At 40.2% G+C, this 18,981-nt stretch overlaps 1 long non-coding RNA gene and 1 pseudogene across 1 annotated transcript in view; one reads left to right on the top strand and one right to left on the bottom strand.

Moving 5' to 3' along the window:
- The window catches only part of LOC109450251 (uncharacterized), a 302,164-nt gene that overhangs the window by 42,547 nt on the left and 240,636 nt on the right, over positions 1 to 18,981 (top strand). The window lies entirely within an intron of this gene.
- LOC109450250 (developmental pluripotency-associated protein 2) lies at positions 12,722 to 13,612 on the bottom strand (annotated as a pseudogene).

Genomic DNA, 18,981 nt, shown 5'->3' with positions numbered 1-18,981 from the left:
TGGCTAGTGCACTTGGTAGTTGATTTTGACCAACCTTGACAGAATTTGCAGGAGCCACACATTGGCGGCAATAGTACATTTTGTGGTAGAGTGCTACAAGTGAGAAGGCTCCAGATCAGTGGCTTTCCCTATAGATAACATTGCTTATGGCTCACACAGAAATGGCTTCTATGGCTAACATTTCTAATTTGGAACAAGCACTGCACCAGGACTGTTGTGGAACGAGGTGAAACCCTGCCTGATTTGGCTTGTCCGCCGGCCTCATCTCATGCCACATCATCCTGGAATCCCACTTCCATTCATGATGAAGCCTTTTAGGTCTTAGAATGTGACAGCCTTTCCTCCATCTTTGGCACACTATTCCTTCTACTTGGAATCCTCTTTCTTTGCTTCCATAGTCACAGGCCCAGCCTGTCAGCTTGCTTGTATCTAGTCTACATATCCCTCAGGTCTCAGTTTATTTATAATTTCTTGGGGAGGTTTGTCCTGAGGTCCTTAGACTGTTTTGCAAAAACGTGTTAGGATGCAGTACAGCTTCTAATAATGATTGAAATGAAAATTGTTACCCTGAAAACTATAAAATAATGGTATTTTCTTAACTAGTTGTACATTGGTGTTGAGAAAGGTACAAAATCAGGACTGACTCCTTTTTATTTCTTTTTTTTTAAATTAAAGTTTATTGGGGTGACAATTGTTAGTAAAGTTACATAGATTTCAGGTGTACAATTCTGTATTACATCATCTATAAATCCCATTGTGTGTTCACCACCCAGAGTCAGTTCTCCTTCCATCACCATATATTTGATCCCTTTTACCCTCATCTATCACCCCTCTCCCCTCTTACCCTCTGGTAACCACTAAACTATTGTCTGTGTCTATGAGTTTTTGTTTGTCATTTGTTTGTCTTGTTCTTTTGTTGTTTTTGGTTTATATACCACAAATCAGTGAAATCACATGGTTCTCTGCTTTTTCTGTCTGACTTATTTCTCTTAGCATTATAATCTCAAGATCCATCCATGTTGTCACAAATGGTCCTATTTCATCCTTCTTTTTTTAAAGAAACAATAAATTGGAAGTTTTTTTTTTAATTTATTTTTTAAATTTATTGGGGTGACAATTGTTAGTAAAATTACATAGATTTCAGGTGTACAATTCTCTATTACATCATCTATAAATCCCATTGTGTGTCCACCACCCAGAGTCAGTTCTCCTTCCATCACCATATATTCGATCCCCCTTATATACCATTGAAAAATCTTGAAAATGTCAAATGGTTTCTACTCTTCCTTTTTAAAATTTATCTGAAAGTATGGTACAATATTTAGATATTGCTCATTGATTTTGGCTCTCATTTTGTAAACAAAAACAATAGAAAAACGACAGTAAGACTATACCTGAGCCTAATATTTTATCTGTGAGATAGGTAAAAGTGAATTTTATGTTACTCTTTTTGTTTCATCTGTATTCTCTGAATTTTCTACAATTAATGTACCTTGTAATAATAAAAAATTATTATAATTTATAGAAGAATATAAGAACAACTTCAGTGTTCTTTAAATTCAGTTCTAATCAACAAGATTCAATAAGCAATGATGGTTGGGAAGGAGGAGCATTCAAAAGTGGACTGACTGTTCCTTGCCTTCAAGGAGATGGACATCCAGAAAACTATCTGATCAGAGAAGACCCCTAAAGAAAATACTCCTTCAGCTGCTCTACTGAAATTTTCCATTTCTTTCTTCCAGCTCTTCTATTTCCTTCTCTGCTTCCCTTTTTTATACTTTTGTTTTTTTCCTTTTTTTCACCTATCATACCTGCCTTCCTGACAATCGTTCAGTCCCTCTGTTCCAGTTTACTTCTTTCAGAGAAGGTTGTCCACCCTTCTTTCCACGTTTTCCTCAACACAGTGATTTTTTTCTGTCTTCCACTCAGTTACCCCTGACTTTGTTTCACTGATGGGGGACAGGGAAATCACATACCACTGAAATTTGAAGATAACCAGGGATCCTTTTTAAGTTAGTGCTTAGAAACTTTACCTGAACAAAACTTTTCACATAAGCTTTTTATAGGCATTAGAGTGGAATTTTAGTGGTTTTGTTTGTTTGTGTGTTTTTAAATTCTACCTATATGACAAGCAATATAGAAGAGAAATTAGCTATTTGAAATTGTGTTTCAGAGACCCTTGGCTGGATTTCCTGTTACAAGCCTACAGAGTCCTGACACTTGCCACACACTTAATGATGTTTACTTTTCTCTTGCAAAGATCTGGGAAAAGTAAGTTGTGACTCTTATCTACTGTTTCCTAGTATGTCTCACCAAGATCTGTCTGCACCTTTCTCAGAAACATAAATTTTACATTTCAGCAGAAAAAACATGTAATGCTTAATGAAATCCTTGAAAGAAATCTTTCTGCAAAAATCGCGCCAGCTTCTTTTTCAATGGTACAACTACAGATGAGAAGAGGGTCTGCCCACTGAACTCGTCTTGTATAATCATACTATGATTATACTTCTCCATTGGCATTGTTTCTAACAAGCGTCAGAAAGGGGTCAGAATGCCTTCCCCCTCTGAAACAAACACCCTTGTATGTAAAACTGTGTTTATTCTATAAAAAATAGGATCCAGATCTGTTTGGATATTTGATTTTAAAAAAGTAGAAACTAGTATTAGAGATGCAACATACTGTCTCATTATTGTTTGAACTGGCATTTCTTTGATTATTTTCGAGTCTGAACATTTCTCCATGTAGTTATTGGTTTTGTATATGTATATGTGCATACACAAAATTTTAATTATTTTCTACTCCATGCCCTTTGCATTCTTTTCTAATGATATGATTGTCTCCATGTTGATTTATATGAACTCTTTATATATTAAGACACTATCCTTTTGTCCTACATGTTTCAAACATTACATTTTCCAGTGTGTTTGCCTTTTAGTTTTATTTCTTAAATGGAAAATTAGAAATGTGTATAATTGAACCTTTCAATTTTGACCTTTTTAAAAATGTGGGTTTCTTTTAAATTACTTCTTATTTTCCCTGTTTCCAACACATGAGAATAAGAGAGAGAGAGAGGTAATCCACTGTTTTCAGCCAAGCTAATAAACAGCCTCTAAATGTTATTGAATCTGAGCATTAAAAAACAATTTACTTATTTAGAAAAATATCAAGTGGTGAAAGGGGGGGAGGAAACATAAGTTGCTATTAATTCTGAAGATAAGTACCTCTGGGTGTGCTTGCTGACTTTCCTCGCTTTGCCATGCCAGGATAGAAAGGGACCTCAGGTGTCAGAGGTCAGCTCTTCCAACCCCTGTTACCCAATGCAGGAATCTCACCTGTACGATTTCCACCATCCTCTTGACAACTGCCAGAATACTTTGTATGCCAGTTGGAGATACCTTTCTCATATTGTGTTGAAATTTGTCTGCCTATAAGTCCCACACACCAAGCCTAGCTCTGCCCTCAAGAGCCACAGAGACAAAGTTGGGCTAGCTGAGAAAGCATCAATTCAGAGAAAGCTGACATCACACATCCGAGACGTCTCTTTTCCAGGATAAATGCCTTAAAAGCTTTTCTCTGTTCTTCCTCCTGCACAGTGTTGAGACTCACCACTAGCCTGCTGGCTGTCTCGTGGACACATCCCAATGTTTGTCTGTCTTTTATCTTGTAGGGTCCCAGCTGTGAATACAGAATTCTGTGTGCGCCTGACAGCTGCAAACATGACATTCTCTGCCCATACCTGTGCCCTCTCAGTCTCCCTTTGCTCTTTTTCACTTTCTCAACCGCGGCCTCTGTGTCTCAGGAACCCTAGAGTTGGTGGCCTGGGCGCCTTGCCTTGCCTTTCCTTCATTCCACCCTTATGTGGAAATTTATTTATTTATTTTTTTTATTTTGTTTGTTGGGCTTTCTATTGTCAACAAAACCTTGACAAACCTCTTACATAGCTGTTTGGCAAGAGCTGGTTGGGGATCATTTATTTGTTTCTACTCCCCTTTCTCCTAGTTTGAAAGCCCCTGCCTTTTGCCGGCAATGGCAGCAGTTTTCAACCTGGGTTTGTGGGTCAAGGTTTTGGTTTTAGACCTTGGCCTCACTACCCAGTTAGACTGGTGCTCAAGCCTGGCTCATCTAGAGCCTCCCACAGAGACTTAGCCGGGCTGGCTGGGGAAGGCAGGGCAGGGCAGGGCAGGGCAGGGCTGGGGTGAAGTAAAGGTGGGGTGAGTAGAGCTGGGTGTGGCTGGACTGCATGGGAAACTGACTTGTTTCTCTAAATCAGTTGGGCCTGGTGATGGCAGAGCTGGTAGGTGACAGGTGGCAATAGAGGAAGTAGACTTAACTGAGTCTTAGTTCTGGCTAATTAGCTGGGAGACCTTGGGCAAGTCCTGTGTCCTCTCCCAGAGGGTGACACTGGCTAGCAATGCCCACTGCTACCATCTGTCAAGCACTGACTCTGGCACTGTACAACCCACAGCATCACAGGCATCATGCCATTCAATCATTCTAACCAAGTCACAAGGAAGGTCTTATTGCTGTGCTCATTTTACAGAAGAAGAGATGGTAACTTAGAGAGATTAAATAACTTGTTTGTAAGTAGCTGAGCTGGGATTTGAAGCCAAGTGGTCTGAGCGCCCGTGCTCCGAACCACAGGGCTGTGCACCCCTTACCCCCCAACCCTGTGCTGCTCAGTTCTATGGCCTCTCAATTCAGCAGCAGCTTTAAGGGCTCAGGAGGACCATGTGCATATCATTTGTGATTAGTGTGACGGCAGCATCCTTGGAGACCTGTGTGTTTGTGCTCCTCAATTTCCCACCTCTGTGCTGAGCCTACGCACGCTCTCCTAGCCTGTATGAAGCAGCCAGCAAACGTTCAGGTAGCAAGAGTCAGTTTCTACCAGAAATGGTCTTAGGGCAGTTTTGGTATCAGCTTCTCCATCTTCAGGGATGAAAAAACCCAGAAACAAAACCAAGTGTGAGTTTCCCTTGAATGAGAAGCCTCTCTAAAATATTGTTATGAATTATTTATGTTGGCTGAGGTTGTTTACTTAAAATATATTTTCTTTTTGTAGACATATGAAAAATTAATTACGCTAGCCTTTTCTCTATGATTTTCTGATATCCTGGCATGCCAATGCCTGAGAAAACTCAACACAGAATGAGTAATACTCTGTAGCTAAGGACTGGTATTTTAGTTGCCCAAGGTTGTGGAAACGTTATTGCAACATGGGAGTCAGCCCAAAAGAGAGGGGGAGGGGGGTCGGGGGCGAGGGGGAGAGGCCTAAAAGCGAGAGGGAAAGAGGGAGGGAAGGACGGAGGGAGGGAGGGAGGGAGAGACAGAGAGAGATGGTGGGGGGGAGAAGGAAGAAGCCCGCTGTCCTCTATTGAAAAAAAAAACAACCATTTTTCTTTAAGGATTTTAATTTGCCTTCCTTCAATGCAATATAATATTGTAGTTATTATCTTCTTGGATTTACACATTATATCAACAGGGCTCAGTGATCCTTGGGTGGGTGTAGTACTTTTCTAAGAATGCAGCATCTTCATATTTATTATCACAACATGTGCATGTGTATGAGAGAGCCAGAATTAGAGAAATGTTTTCACATTGAAAGAGCAGATCTGAGGCATCAGGAACTGCCAGCAAACTGGTGAGGGGTAGGAGAAAAGGCCGGAGAGCCTTATTTTGATAGATTCATGTACTTTCTGTCCTAGAAACAAAGTTCAACCTTCCAAGAAAAACACCTAACGTCTTGGCATAAGCACTGTATGGCACACAGTAGGTGTGCTCGATACACGTCAATTCTATTTATTCTTCTTTCCCTCCAATAATGTCATTTGCTATAGACTTGCCATTTCCCTAACAACTAAATTTAATTGGTGCTGTCACACAAAAGTCAGGTTTCTGTGTCTGTCTCTGTAGTTGTTTATTTTTAAGTTTATTTGGATCCCAGTTATATCACTAGGAACCCTCCAGGACCATTTATCTACATAAGGTTCTAGCTTACATGGTTTCTCTTATGTTCTCTCTCTCATCTGTTAGTACCTGGGTATAACTTAATCTTCTGCCTCTTTGTTTTCTTTCTGCCTAAGTGAAAAACAAGAATGCCCAGATTGCTTCAGGACACACCTGTGCACTGTTGCAGAGCAGCCAATCTTGAGGGAAGGCTGGTTTTGCCACACAGGTGGTGACTGGGCGCCTCAACAAGCCTCCAAATAAAGAGGGGAAAAACAAAGCCAGTGGGGGTTGGGATGGGGGAAGGACACACTTCTTCCACAGGGTGTTTAGCAGATGTTGCTTAATTACTCTGAGTGCCAAAATGTAATTAAAATGGCAAATGTCACCAGGAAGTAGAATTTTAACATGTGTGCATGAGCACACATGCCCACTTATCCCTCTTCCCCTTTTTCTCTCTGACGTACACCCTCTTCTGCATTTTCTTTCTCAGGCAGTTGCTCTTCCTTCACCTAGAAAATTAAAGACTGAAAGACTCCATCCGGTTAACCCCATGCACTGTTAGAGCCACAGGTCATAGGTGGATTGCCTCTAGATGTAGCTCATTTTTCAGTGGGGTTCAATCACTCCTTTTTTTCTCAGCACCGAATGCAATCTGTCCCAAGTTTTAAACCACACATTGAAAAAGAACTGAACATAGAACACAGTTACTATGGGCAGTTTAGGTGCTAGTGCAGCACACAAAACAGGGGGTCTAGAATTTGGAGTTTTGGAACACAAACTCAAATGCTTTGCCAGTTAGGTTGCTTTTTGCTGTATATGCAGTTAGACTCTTATATGGCTCAGATTAGAATGGGGATAAATGTGAGTCACTTAATATTTCGGCTTTCCACTTCCTGTCTAGAGCAGAGTACCTTCCATCCATTTATTGCCCCCAGAAGTAGTGGTAGCATTAGGAGGCTTGTCAACTGTTCACTCTTTTAGCCCTCTGCTTAACTGCTTTTGGACTCAGCTTCTTCATCTTTAAAATGGGAATGATTCTTCAATGTTGTGATAAACGGATAATAGCTAATAAAAGCAAGGGGTAGTTTCAGTCTAAAATAGCATGTGAAGAATTTTAACCTTAAAAAAATATTAGATTTCATTACCACATTAATGAAATAGTCATCTGAAAATATTGTTTCACTAACAAAGGAATGCACCCGAAAGAATAATGACATTGTATTTGATCATTATCTATCCGATTGGCGAAGATAAAAAATATTGATCATAGGTAGTTTTTTGTGAGAATACAGGTATATTGGATCAACTTTTTTGCAGAGTATATTGTAAATATATTTCAGAATTTAAAATGGTCATGACTTGATGAAGTGATCCCTTTTCTAGAAATTTATTCTCAGGAGAAAATAAGAAAGGTATTCAAAGACAATTTATAAGCTTATTCATCTCAACTTCATTAATAAGAGTGAAAAATGGGGAACAAGATACTTGCCCACTAATAGGAAATTATTTAAATGAATTATGATATACCCCAAATGGAATAAATACTCAGTGGCTGTTCAAAAGGAGGATGTAAATCTATATTTATCGATATGGAAAGATGTCTAGAATATATTCCTGAGTGAAAAGTGAATTATAGAACTATGTTTTAAATATTATTCCACTTGGATGAATATATATTATACCTCTAATTATATTTATGTAGGTAAAGAATGTATTTGTACATATGATCTCACTTATATGTGGAATCTAAAGAAAAGAATAAGTGAATGAACTAATCAGAAACAGTTTTGGAAAAATGGAGGAAAAACTGAGGGTTGCTAGATGGGCAGGGGGGTGGGGATAAGGGGAAGGTGAGAGGTTTTGGGAACGTACAGAGGGATAGTGGATGGGGGGAGGGGGGTTCACACAGTGTGAGGGATATAAATGATAAATGTCTAAGTTTTGCTTTGTCTTGTGCACCTGAAACTAATTAATAAAAAAAAAAAAAAAAAAAAAAAAAAGAACTAAACCCAAAAAAAAAAAAAAAAAAAAGAATGTATTTGTATATTAACGGTCTTTGGAGGAGGGGGTTATTGTGACTTTCAGTTTGTACTTTATACACCTTTGACCCCCTTAAACATTTTTTTTATTGTGAATGGTGTTATGTTTTATAATCAGCCAAACCATAACAATAAAGAAAAGAACCCAAAGGACACTCAAATGAAAGAAACTCTGAATTCTACTGCTTCTACTAATTTCTCTCATTTGTAATATGACCATCGAACTGGATACATGCAACTTCTGATCGGCTAAGTAGGTACACGGGCCTGGGCTATTTACAATGGACTAAAGAAACAGTAAAAGATAAACAAGTATGAGATAAACAGTGCAGAGATATGATATAAATTGGTGGGGACTGCCATAAATAACACGCCAATCTATTTAATGAAATAATATATGACAGGCACCCGATGAGCTTGTGAATTGAATATCATGTGAAAAGAAGGTTGTTGAATGTTAGCGTAAACGATAGGGACCACCGCCTGGGGATGACAGGCCCTGCATTCAGTGCTGTGGGAAGTACAATTCTCTTTCTAACCTCTTTTCTTTCTGAGAGACCCAGTGGTGGGCATTAGAGACTTTCAGTCTACTTTGCCTTTATTTTGGACTGAGACCTAGATGCTATCATGTAAAAATATCCCTGCTAATGCATATTAAGATGTGACATGCTTCCTTTTTTTTATTTTGTATGCCTTTGTGTCATTAACCTGAGAGGAAAAAAAAAAAAAGAACCCATATCCCGACGTGTAACTAAAAACCTCCCAGTGGGATTTGTTTAGTGTGAGAGAGTGATTAGTAATTTTTAGTGATTAGTAATTTTCTCCCTCAGGTGGTTTTTCTGCATTCCTGTAGAGATAGTGTACACAACAGGGCTGCCAAGTGAGAAGAAAGGGCTCAGGCAGAAAATATCACCCTTTGGAAAACAGTATGTGTGTGTGTGTGCGCGCACGTGTGTGTTTTAAACAACTATTTTAGTTACTTTGACAAATACAGTGCTTTGATTTGGAATCGTTGCTTTTTATGACTTACATAATCTCTGGTTTTGCAAAAAGTTCCATTATGCAATAATTTTATACAAGGGAATTTACATCTGTGTTCCCATCCACTCACAGCCCCCCATCTTCCTCAAACCCTTTCTAATCCTCTCATTGCTTTAGGAAAGCAAGCCAATTCTAAAAATCTTAGCTTAAGGAGGCCTTGGGACTTCATCTGCAGTATTTTAGGGCAGTGTAGAGATCATAGGATTGAGGCAGGAGGGTAGCTTTTCAATTAACAAAAAGAGGAACAGGCTGCCGTGGTCTGCAGTGAGAACTCCACGAAGGAAGATCATTCGTTAGTGTCTGTCTAGGTCACCCCAGCCCACTCCCCAATAACGTGGGCATTCACATGAACTCATACTCACCTGGACAGCTGGGTCACTAGCAAGAGAGTGTGATTGTTTTCTTTCTGCTCCTTGGAATTGTAGTTATTTAGCACAAAGATTAAGCAACTTGTGTGGCCTCATGATTCTCGCACTTGAAGCTTTCATAATTTTACTTTTGTATATCCAGGGGAACTTACACTGGGTGGAGTGACTTTGTGTGTGAGTGCTAGCTCCTCAGGAGTTGCTGAACCCAAGAAAGTGATACACTGTGTTTGGGTTACTCTTTGGTTTCTAAGGCTTAAGTTGGCCCTTAGAACAATAAGTGAAATAAGCGTTCAAGTTGAGAGTTAATGTACTTCCTCTGACAAAACTGAATTATTTGCTGACCAACCTTATCCAGTTGGTGGACTTTCGTCATGTCCCCTCCCCCACTCCTCCTCCTCCTTCAGGATCATCATCCTCCTCTTCCTCATCTCTTATGTAGCTATTGCGCTTTGCAACTCCAAGCACTTTCTCATGCATTGCCTTGTTTGGTCATTATGGCTGTTCTTTGAGGCCCAGAAGGGTGTTGATTGTCTTACCATTTAAGGTATGAATAAGCTGAATCTCTAAAATCATATACCTAGTATCAGAGCAAAGAAAATAATCTAGACTTTCTAACTGAGAGCTCTGCGCTCTTTCTGAAGCACATCGGGGCGGGCTTTGGGAGGAGTGCACTGAGCACTTGAACCCTGAGCTGAGCTCCTAGCCTGCCTTGAACTCTGATCTTGAGCAGGGACTGAGGTTACTCTCGGAATACAAGCGATGGCTTTGAATGGATGGATTAGTCATTCTGCCGGTTCAGTGTAATTATCTAAGAAAATATGATGTCCCCCCTCTTTTGTAAATTGGCGATGTAATGGTACAGGGAGGTGTTCTGACAAGCTTGAAGTGTCACCTTGTGAGGTCCTCCCCAGAGACTGCTTTAGGTTACCTGTTACATGCAGTACGTGAACCACCCCCAGCCCTGTCTCCATGGATACAAACACAGAACTTGCTTTTTGAAATTCTCTAAATCTGAGTGTGATTGGCAGTCCCAAATTGGCTGTCCTAAGCCACGCAGGACAGCAGGAAGTATTTAAATGTTCAACACGTTCAACGAACCAAAAATATAAAGTGAGACTGACTCATGGCTGGGGAAGAGGCAAAGGCGGATGATTTTCCATCGCCCTGGCCAGAAACTTTGGAGGAGCTAAGATACATCCTACGTTTCACCACATCTCCCCTGACACTCTGGCCATCGCCCTCTTGTTGTACCAGGACTGTAAGATGTGTAAGATGTGCAGTGTGGAGAGAGGAAAGGGAGCTAGGGGTGTGGAGTGAAGGTAGGGGGCTCAGAGCAAAAGCGGGATCACGGAGCCCTTGAGTTCCAGAAGACCACACAGAGTGTTTCCTGCTAGAGTGTGAGCAACTCTAACATTAGGGAGAAACTCTCTATTCATTTGTATAGTTTTCAAGCCTCGTGTAGTGCCAGGCAGATAGTAGTAGTTGCTGAATACATAGTTGAGGGAATGACAATAAACTGGTGTGGGCCTTTACTAACCTCACCTGCCTTTTCCTCCGTGGGTCAAGCTCCCAGTTCCAACTGCTGGCCCTGCCTGATGGCTGCCGCTAGAATTGCCTTCTGATCTTGCTACCATTTGTGGGACCCCAGGCTTTGCCTGGCTTTGGGAGCCTGTGTGGGCCCCCAGCCCGTCCTTCTGGCAGCCCAACCTGCTGCCTGTGCTGAGATTCGGACGGAATGCTTGTCAGGTAGCCTGTTTCAAAATTTCTCAGTTTTTCATTTATTTACAATAAAACCCAACCCATTCTGGAAAAAATGAAGGCCCTTTTAGAAAACTATTTGAGAAATAAATGATTTTTGTAACAACATGAGACTCCACATATATGGTGGTGGTTATGAGAAAATTTTTAGGTATCAGAAGTTTTAGCAAAAGAAGTAAAAAGTTTAGTTTTTTGGAGGCAACTTGGCAATATCTATCAAAAAAGAAGTATAAACACTTTGATCCAGTAACTTCAGTTCCAGAAAGCTAAATTACAGAAATACATAGTGTACAAGGGTATAATTGCAAAGGTGCAAAATGCCACATGATTTGTAATAATAGAAACTGAAGTCATTGTAAGTCCATTAAGAAGGAAATTGGTAAATTATGGTATATCTATGCAATAGAATATTATTCATCAAGTTAAAGGAATCAGGGAAATCCAGGATATATTTTTTATTTAATATGCAAGGGGCTGAGTAGTTTGCATAGTATGATTATATAGTTAAAAACCCCTATGTATTAGCGTATGTTGTGTGTGTTCTGTGTATTATCAAATATATATGCACACACTTATATATTTTCTGTGTGTGTGTGTGTGTGTGTGTATAAATATATATTCATATATATTTATATTTATAGAGAAAGGTCTGGAAGGATACACACCAAATAGTTAAGAGTGGCTATCTATGGAAAAAGAAAATGGAGTGGGATGATTATATAATTAGCTGACCATCTACAGCTCTAATATTTTCTCTTGCCTTTTGCCATTTTGGATTATGTATGTCACAGGAAGATGAAATAATAGCTAACTTAATTCGGCATTTCTTAGCACTTGTGCCTATGCCTCTTTTCTTCCCTACAGCGTGTGTGTGTGTGTCTGTGTATAAATTGAAGTTGAATTTGAAGTTGTGGGTTAGTATTAGAGTTCATGTATCTGTTTTCTTCTTGTTTCCCATGATTTTATTATCATGGATAACGTGTACAGTCACGAGTAGATTAAAGATATATTTTACTATTAATAATGTATAATTTCAAGAGTTTCATGTTAGAATGCAGATGACTCCTTTCCCAGGTTCAAAGAAAGCACTTGAGGAAAATGGTAAGAAAGTGTCCCCATTCTCTTGTCTTGAATGGTAGAGATTTTCATGTAGACTCAGGCATGACGAATGCCAGCTTCCTCAGTCACCAACCATATAAAATTGGAACACTCATTGAGTCTTCCAGAGCCTTAGTTTTTTTGTAAGTGACACAATAGTATCCATCTAGCAGGACTTTTGTGAAGATTGAGATACCATGTGTGAAAATACTTAGTATGCACTGTGGATGCTCAGTGGCTGTTTTCTTCTGGTCCTTTCTGAGGATTCTCTCAAACATGCTTTTGGGTTTTGCTGTTCTCAGAACAGTATTTATTTATTTATTTATTTACTTACGTACTTATTTATTTATTTAATTTATCTATCTATTTATTTATTTTAGCTGTGAGCTCTCCACCATTTATTCTTTATTAAGACATGGCCCATCTAAAAGAAATGATGTGGGTGTGTTCAAACTAGATTGCTTCTCCTTTCATATTGTAATTAATCTTTCCATCCTCTTACTCCTCTTAACACATTCAGGGCAAGACATATTATATTCTAGGTCTGGGTAGGGGAGAGTACAGGCTGATAACAGGAACAGAGAGATCATCTTCTTGGGAGTGTCAGGCACCCAGGACTGACCTGGAAGGAACTGCAGGTGAATCCAACCTTTTGTGTCTGCCAAGGGAGGTCTGCCATGGATCACGCATAACCTGACACCAAAGGTTTGCAGCAGAAAGTTCTCAGCAGAAGTAGAAACAGAACATGAACTAACAGCCTTAGGTTGAATGGCTCTTGTAGCAATTCTTGCCCATGCTGTCAGCGTGGCTTCCTGAGCTGAAGTCACATCAACTGTATTGGTCCCTTCCGCTCTCTCTCATCTTACAACTTTTCTGACTCCTTGCTCTCTTGGTCGCCAACTTGCATTTCCTTGAGCATGCCTGCAATGCGGTCTCCTGTGGTGTTTCAGGAATATTCTTTCCACTTCTTCATACTCCTCACTCACTTGTTTTTCTTCAGAGAAAGCATGTTCCTTGAGCCTCAGATAAACTTCTGTTTTCTTGCCATTGGTATTCAAATTGTTGATATCCATACTGCAAAGTGTCCCAATGCACTTTCTTAATTGGAGGCAAAATGGTTGGCAAGGGGAGGATTGGTTTTTGGCAAGCTTTGAATTATTTATTTTTTGAGGAAGATAAAGTTTGTCATTTGTCCTAGGTGTCTTCACATTGGCTTCTGAGGTTGAAGAAACGCTTGGTTCCATTTGATGTTCTTCATTAGGTTCTTCATTAAGTGGAACCAATGTGAGAATCACACTTTCTTCATCTAATTCATCCTCAAAGGAATCCTTTCCACTGCTATCAGAATTTGAGCTTGTCATTTCCAGGAACACTCAGAGGAAGGCAAAGCCCGCACTGTTAAGGATACCCACTGTTTACTTCTTTTAACTTCCAGAGCAGTTTAATTTCTCCCCCCTTCACGCCTTCCCCCAGGGCATTTTAATCTTTACCAGTGCCCTAGGTTTTAGGAATACCTGCAGTTACATCACCTCTTTGCCTGTCCCCCCACCACTCTCCCTTCTTTCCTCTCCATTCTTGTCTCCTCAGTCATTTCCTCTTGCCTTCTTTTCCTCCTCACTTCTATTTCCAATTAATTTTTACCTTTTTCTAATTCTTTCTCACCTTCTACTTCTCCATTTGTTTCCTAAGACTGTTGGGGGAGAGACAAGCGGTTCACAGGGCCAGTGAAAGAAACCCAGAGTGTAGAAAGGGAATGAAGCCTAGTCTTTGTCCTTCACACTTGAGCCACACTGGATTTCTCCCAGTTCTCCAAGCTGTGCTTTGTCATATCTCCATGTCTTTGCACATGGTGTTCCTTATTTTTCCCTACTTTACTTGGTAAATTACACTTGTGTTTCAGGTCTCAGAGGCATTTCCTTGGGGTGGGGGACTGGTCCTGGACTCCAGTACACTAAGTCATACAAGGTCTGACAATTAAATTCATGAACTCATCATAGAAAAAGTGCTACTCGTTGCTGAATATCACTACGGTCACCTTTGAAGTACTGCCCTTGGGAAGCTATGCACCCACCCCAGTGCCTAGTCCACTCTTCAAAGCAATTTTGGAACTCTTTTTCTGGAATGGCCATCAGAGCTGTCGTCGTATTACCCATGATGTCCTGAATGTCATCAAAATGTCTTCCTTTCAATATTTCCATTATCTTTGGGTAAAGAAAGAACTCATTGGGGACCAGATCAGGTGAGTAAGGAGGGTGTTCCCATACAGTTATTTGTTTACTGGCTAAAAACTCCCTCATAGCCAGTGATGTGTGAGCTGGTGCGTTGTTGTGATGCAAGAGCTATGAATTGTTGGCAAAAAGTTCAGATCGTTTTTGTCTTTTTCATGCAGCCTTTTCAGCACTTCCAAATAGTCAACTTGGTTAACTGCTTGTCCAGTTGGTACAAATTCATAATGAATGATCCCTCTGATGTCAAGAAAAGGTTAGAGACATCGTTGCAACAAGTTTGTGAACTTAATTGTCAGACCTTCGTATGCTTCTGCTCACTGTGTCCACACTGCGTGCTTCCCAGACCAAAATACTGATGTCACTAAATTGTAATTCCTCACTTAATAGTCTCTCTTTGCTGCTAAATTATAAAATTTCATGCACAAGGAATGTGCTTTACTTGTTTATTTTTGCGTTTCTAGCACTTGGCTCAGTGCTTGGCTCCTAGTAGGTGCTTGTTGAATGGAGTTGTAACTTGACGTGCTCATCGTCAAGAAACCTGGGAGAGCCAGCCTAGTTTTTCGCAAACTGAATTCTACTCTGGGACCTCTGTCCTATTCTTACACTAAAGCTTTAGTCCACAGTCTCGAGTGGCCCAAATAAAAGCAAGAGGAAGTATCAGATACGATCTGTGCTTATTTTATTAGAATAAATTTCCAAACCTCCTTAGCCTAGGGGTTAAGGCTCCAAATGGAGTTTTCAGACCTTCATCCCTCCATGAACCTGATGAGACAGTCACGCAAATTTGCATGTTTTGGTTTATTTGTTTGTATTTGTGTTTGGTATCTTCTTGAGGGAAGAAGATATTCATATTTGCTCGTGGGTGATAATGGAGGGCTGGAGTGAGGGGAAAATGTGGCCAAAAGTTGACAACTGGTCCAAATTTCCATTTGTGCCCGTTCACTAGTTTTCTTCTTTTCCTGTCCACTAGGTGGCACTGTTTACTCATCTATGCTACTCCATTTAGCCGTTTCCACAAATCCTAATTCAAAAGTTGCATGTTTTGTTTGGGGTATTGTGGGGAGTCGGGGGAGTAGTGTGTGTATTGGGAAAGAAAGTATAAATGAACTACCAGTGACCAACCTTTGAGGTACAATTAGGGGTCAGTTGTCACCTATGGCTATGTGACTTTATTAACTAGTTTCAAACTATTTTTTAAACTGATTTTAAGAGCAACATGTAGTTAGTTTCTACTTCTATTCCAAGACATGAAGGAAAACATGAACTGCTCCCCCTGCCAAGCCTTCACCAAACCAAAGGATAAAATAAAATGTTGTGGTTTTGAATGTAGCGTAGATGGTCTTAAATGTATAAGTTTCCCTCTCTTCAATGATAGCTAATGAAGGCATAGACCACTAATGAGCACTCGAAGCAATTTCTAAGCCAAGCTTAAGTTGGGCCTTCCAATTTAATAAAAATTAGTCACTGCCGAGAAGAAACTAAATGCAATGTGTTCATCTGGTCCGGCAGTTTGCAGACACTGCGCCTTGTCTTCTAGGTCAGTTGTGATTCCATTTCTGCGTTGCTCTAATTGCCACATACTCACAGGAAGTGGTCATTTATCTGCATGCCACCCAGTTGAAACTTGTGATGATTCCTAAATGGCATGTGACTTGGATAGAAAAAAAATTCAAAATAATTTTCTGCCCTTGCATTTTCAGGCTATGAGTCAGGGGATGTGTGTCAACCATATCAGACCAAAGGATCAAGATATCAAAGATTTCATCCATTATCTCAGAGTTTGGGGTCGGTTTTTTCTATTTATCATCACTTCTTCATTGTCCATTATAACTTTAAAATTAGCTTGTTTGTGCTGCTTGTTATACTTGTTTTACATTGCTTGTTTGTAACTTAGATTCTTTTTCTTTTTTCTTTTTTTTTTTTTTTTGTCCTTAGAAGTAACACAACCAAAATTCCCTAACAAATATTTCCCAGTCCAGAATTTTACTATAAAGCTTTCCTGGCCTCCCTTACTAATGAGCTCCAATTTTCTTTGCTTCTCTGTGTGTCTCCCAGCACGCACCACCTTGAGTTGGTGTGTAACAAACAACTAAATATAGTCACAGTTTTGGCAGCTCTCTTTTGGAAGACTGTCACAAGGCCTCCTAAAACAGGAATTAAGCTGATTTAAAGTGAACAGGCCAACTCTTTGGCGCTTGGGAACAGAGGACGTTTTCATATGTTGTGAGCAGTAGTTACCACATCTCCTGTGTATTTATGCCCTGCTTTATTTAAGTAAGAGTAATAACTTTAATGACTGTTAGCAAAGCACTGGTAAATGCTCAGTACCCCTCTCTAAGCTGGGGCTTCTTCCAGAATATTCTTTAAGTGAAACCAAGGCTATGTAATCAGCAGTTGCATGAAGAGCTTTGGGGAGCAGCACAGATCACAGCAGCCTCTGCCAGTGACGCAGAACAGTCATGGCTGGAACGTGCACTTTGTTCCTTGTTTCGGTGTAGAGCACCCTTGACATCTGGATTTGCTCACTCACATCTCCCGCTTGCATGGTCCCTTGAGGACGGAATGGGAGAGAGAAGAGGGACAGAGAGAAATTCAGGGCTGCCGTCGGTACATTAAAATTCTAACTGTTGGAGCATTCTCCTAAGCCGTGAATACTAATTACACCGAGTATGTCAAATCATGTCCTATAATTGTAAATCAAACAAATGTTCCCAGGCAATAGGCGGAGGCCACCAAGCCCATTTCATTTATCATGCAACCTGAATATAAATCTAGGACTCGAGAGGGGATAGGCTTTGTGAGTTTATTTAATTTTATGACATGGGCCTTGCACCTTCACTGCTACCTTGACATAAAGGCCACAGACTTTAACATAACGCTTTGATTTGAACAGGTACTACGCTATTAGTGATGGCTCTAGCACTTTCTAGGGATGTGAGTATAAACAAATTGTTTTGAGAGCTACAGATTGCAGTGCTTTTCTCAGGGGAAATGCGAAATCGATCATGTGCGTGGATAGTGTTGCTCTCGTCCAACATGCCTGCAGGTCTTTACCAAACCCTAGCAAGGTGTCTGTGTGCTATCTGTTGGTGCAAATACAGCAGTGCTGCTTCCCAGAGGAAGATTTGACCTTACACGTTAACATTTAAGCACTAAAGGCCCTCAATAATCTGTTTTAGCTTTCAGAAGAAAGATCGCCTTTTCGTTGCCAGATTGATCTTCCTAAGGCACCCTCGCTCTTGAAAGCTTTGGTGTTTTGCCGTTGTTTGCTAAATAATGCTGCAACTTAGTGGAGACAAAACCTTTCCCTCACCTAATTTTGCCTTTTCCAGGCTGCGTGCTCATGCTCCCCTCTATCTCACACACTGAAAAAATGGGATTCCAGATTTGTCATTCGCAGCCTTTGAGGAGGCCTGTCATCCTTCCCAGATACTCAGGGATGCTGCTCCCCAAACCCATTTCTTCTCATTGGAATCCTGTTCACCACTGAAGGACCTGTTTTAATTCCACCTTCTTCAAGAAGTTCTCCTTGATTCTCCTCTGCTTTGAGGCACAGGTAATTTTTTCATCTTTTGGAACATTGTACCTCTTTTATGACACTTGGATCCTGCTTTGGTGAGTAGGTGCTTATGAAGGCAGCGTCTTCCCTGCACGACTCCAGGCTCCCAGGCACTGGGGATTAGGTGATCTGAGTCTGCCTCCGTGGTTTGCACTGCATTATGTACACAATATGTGGTCAGGGATAACATAAAATACCACACTGCCTTGCTGGACTAATATTAATAACGTGTCGAAGGGCCGATAATATAAAATAATAGCGTCAATAATAAAGCAATTAGGAGTATATTTCTTTATGTAGGTTTTGCTTCAATGGTCTTTTTCAAACAATTACCTTCTTTCAGATGTGTTTGACACATAGTGGGTATTTCGTCAGCCAGCTCATAGCTACTTGAATGCAGTATCACAGCAAATGAGGTTTCACAATGAGGCAAAGGAAGTTTTTAATCAGACTGTTTTGAATTTCTGAGCTGGAGAACCATATTTCCAGGTTTATATAGAAACCAGAAAGCTTAAAAGGCAGAATGAATCATTTCCATTCTTGATGCACATGAGTCTGTGGACTGTTGACAGTAAAGGATGAGAAACATGTTTAAATGTAATATGCACTCCTGCTAACACTTATTGAGCACTTATTGTATGCCAGGCATCCTCCTCATCAGTTGGCATGCATTACTTCATTTGGCCTCCCAATAAATATTATTTCCATTTTATAGATAACAAAACTGAGTCTTAGAAAAGTTTAGTAAGTTGCTCAAAGACACATGGCTAGTAAGTGGCAGAACCAGGATTTGAACCCAGGTTGACTAACTTTAGTGCATATACCCTTCTGTCTCTGTGCAAAGTTATGTTCTTCCAGAAGAGAGCATAGTACAGTGTCCCCTGGGCAGTGTAAGAAATAGAAATTTTCATTCAGTCCAAACCTTCTCAGTGCCCCTATTTTA

This window comes from Rhinolophus sinicus, linkage group LG01 (genome assembly GCF_036562045.2).
Source record: "Rhinolophus sinicus isolate RSC01 linkage group LG01, ASM3656204v1, whole genome shotgun sequence".
In the NCBI taxonomy this organism is placed as follows: domain Eukaryota; kingdom Metazoa; phylum Chordata; class Mammalia; order Chiroptera; family Rhinolophidae; genus Rhinolophus; species Rhinolophus sinicus.
This window is presented reverse-complemented; position numbering and strand designations above follow the sequence as displayed.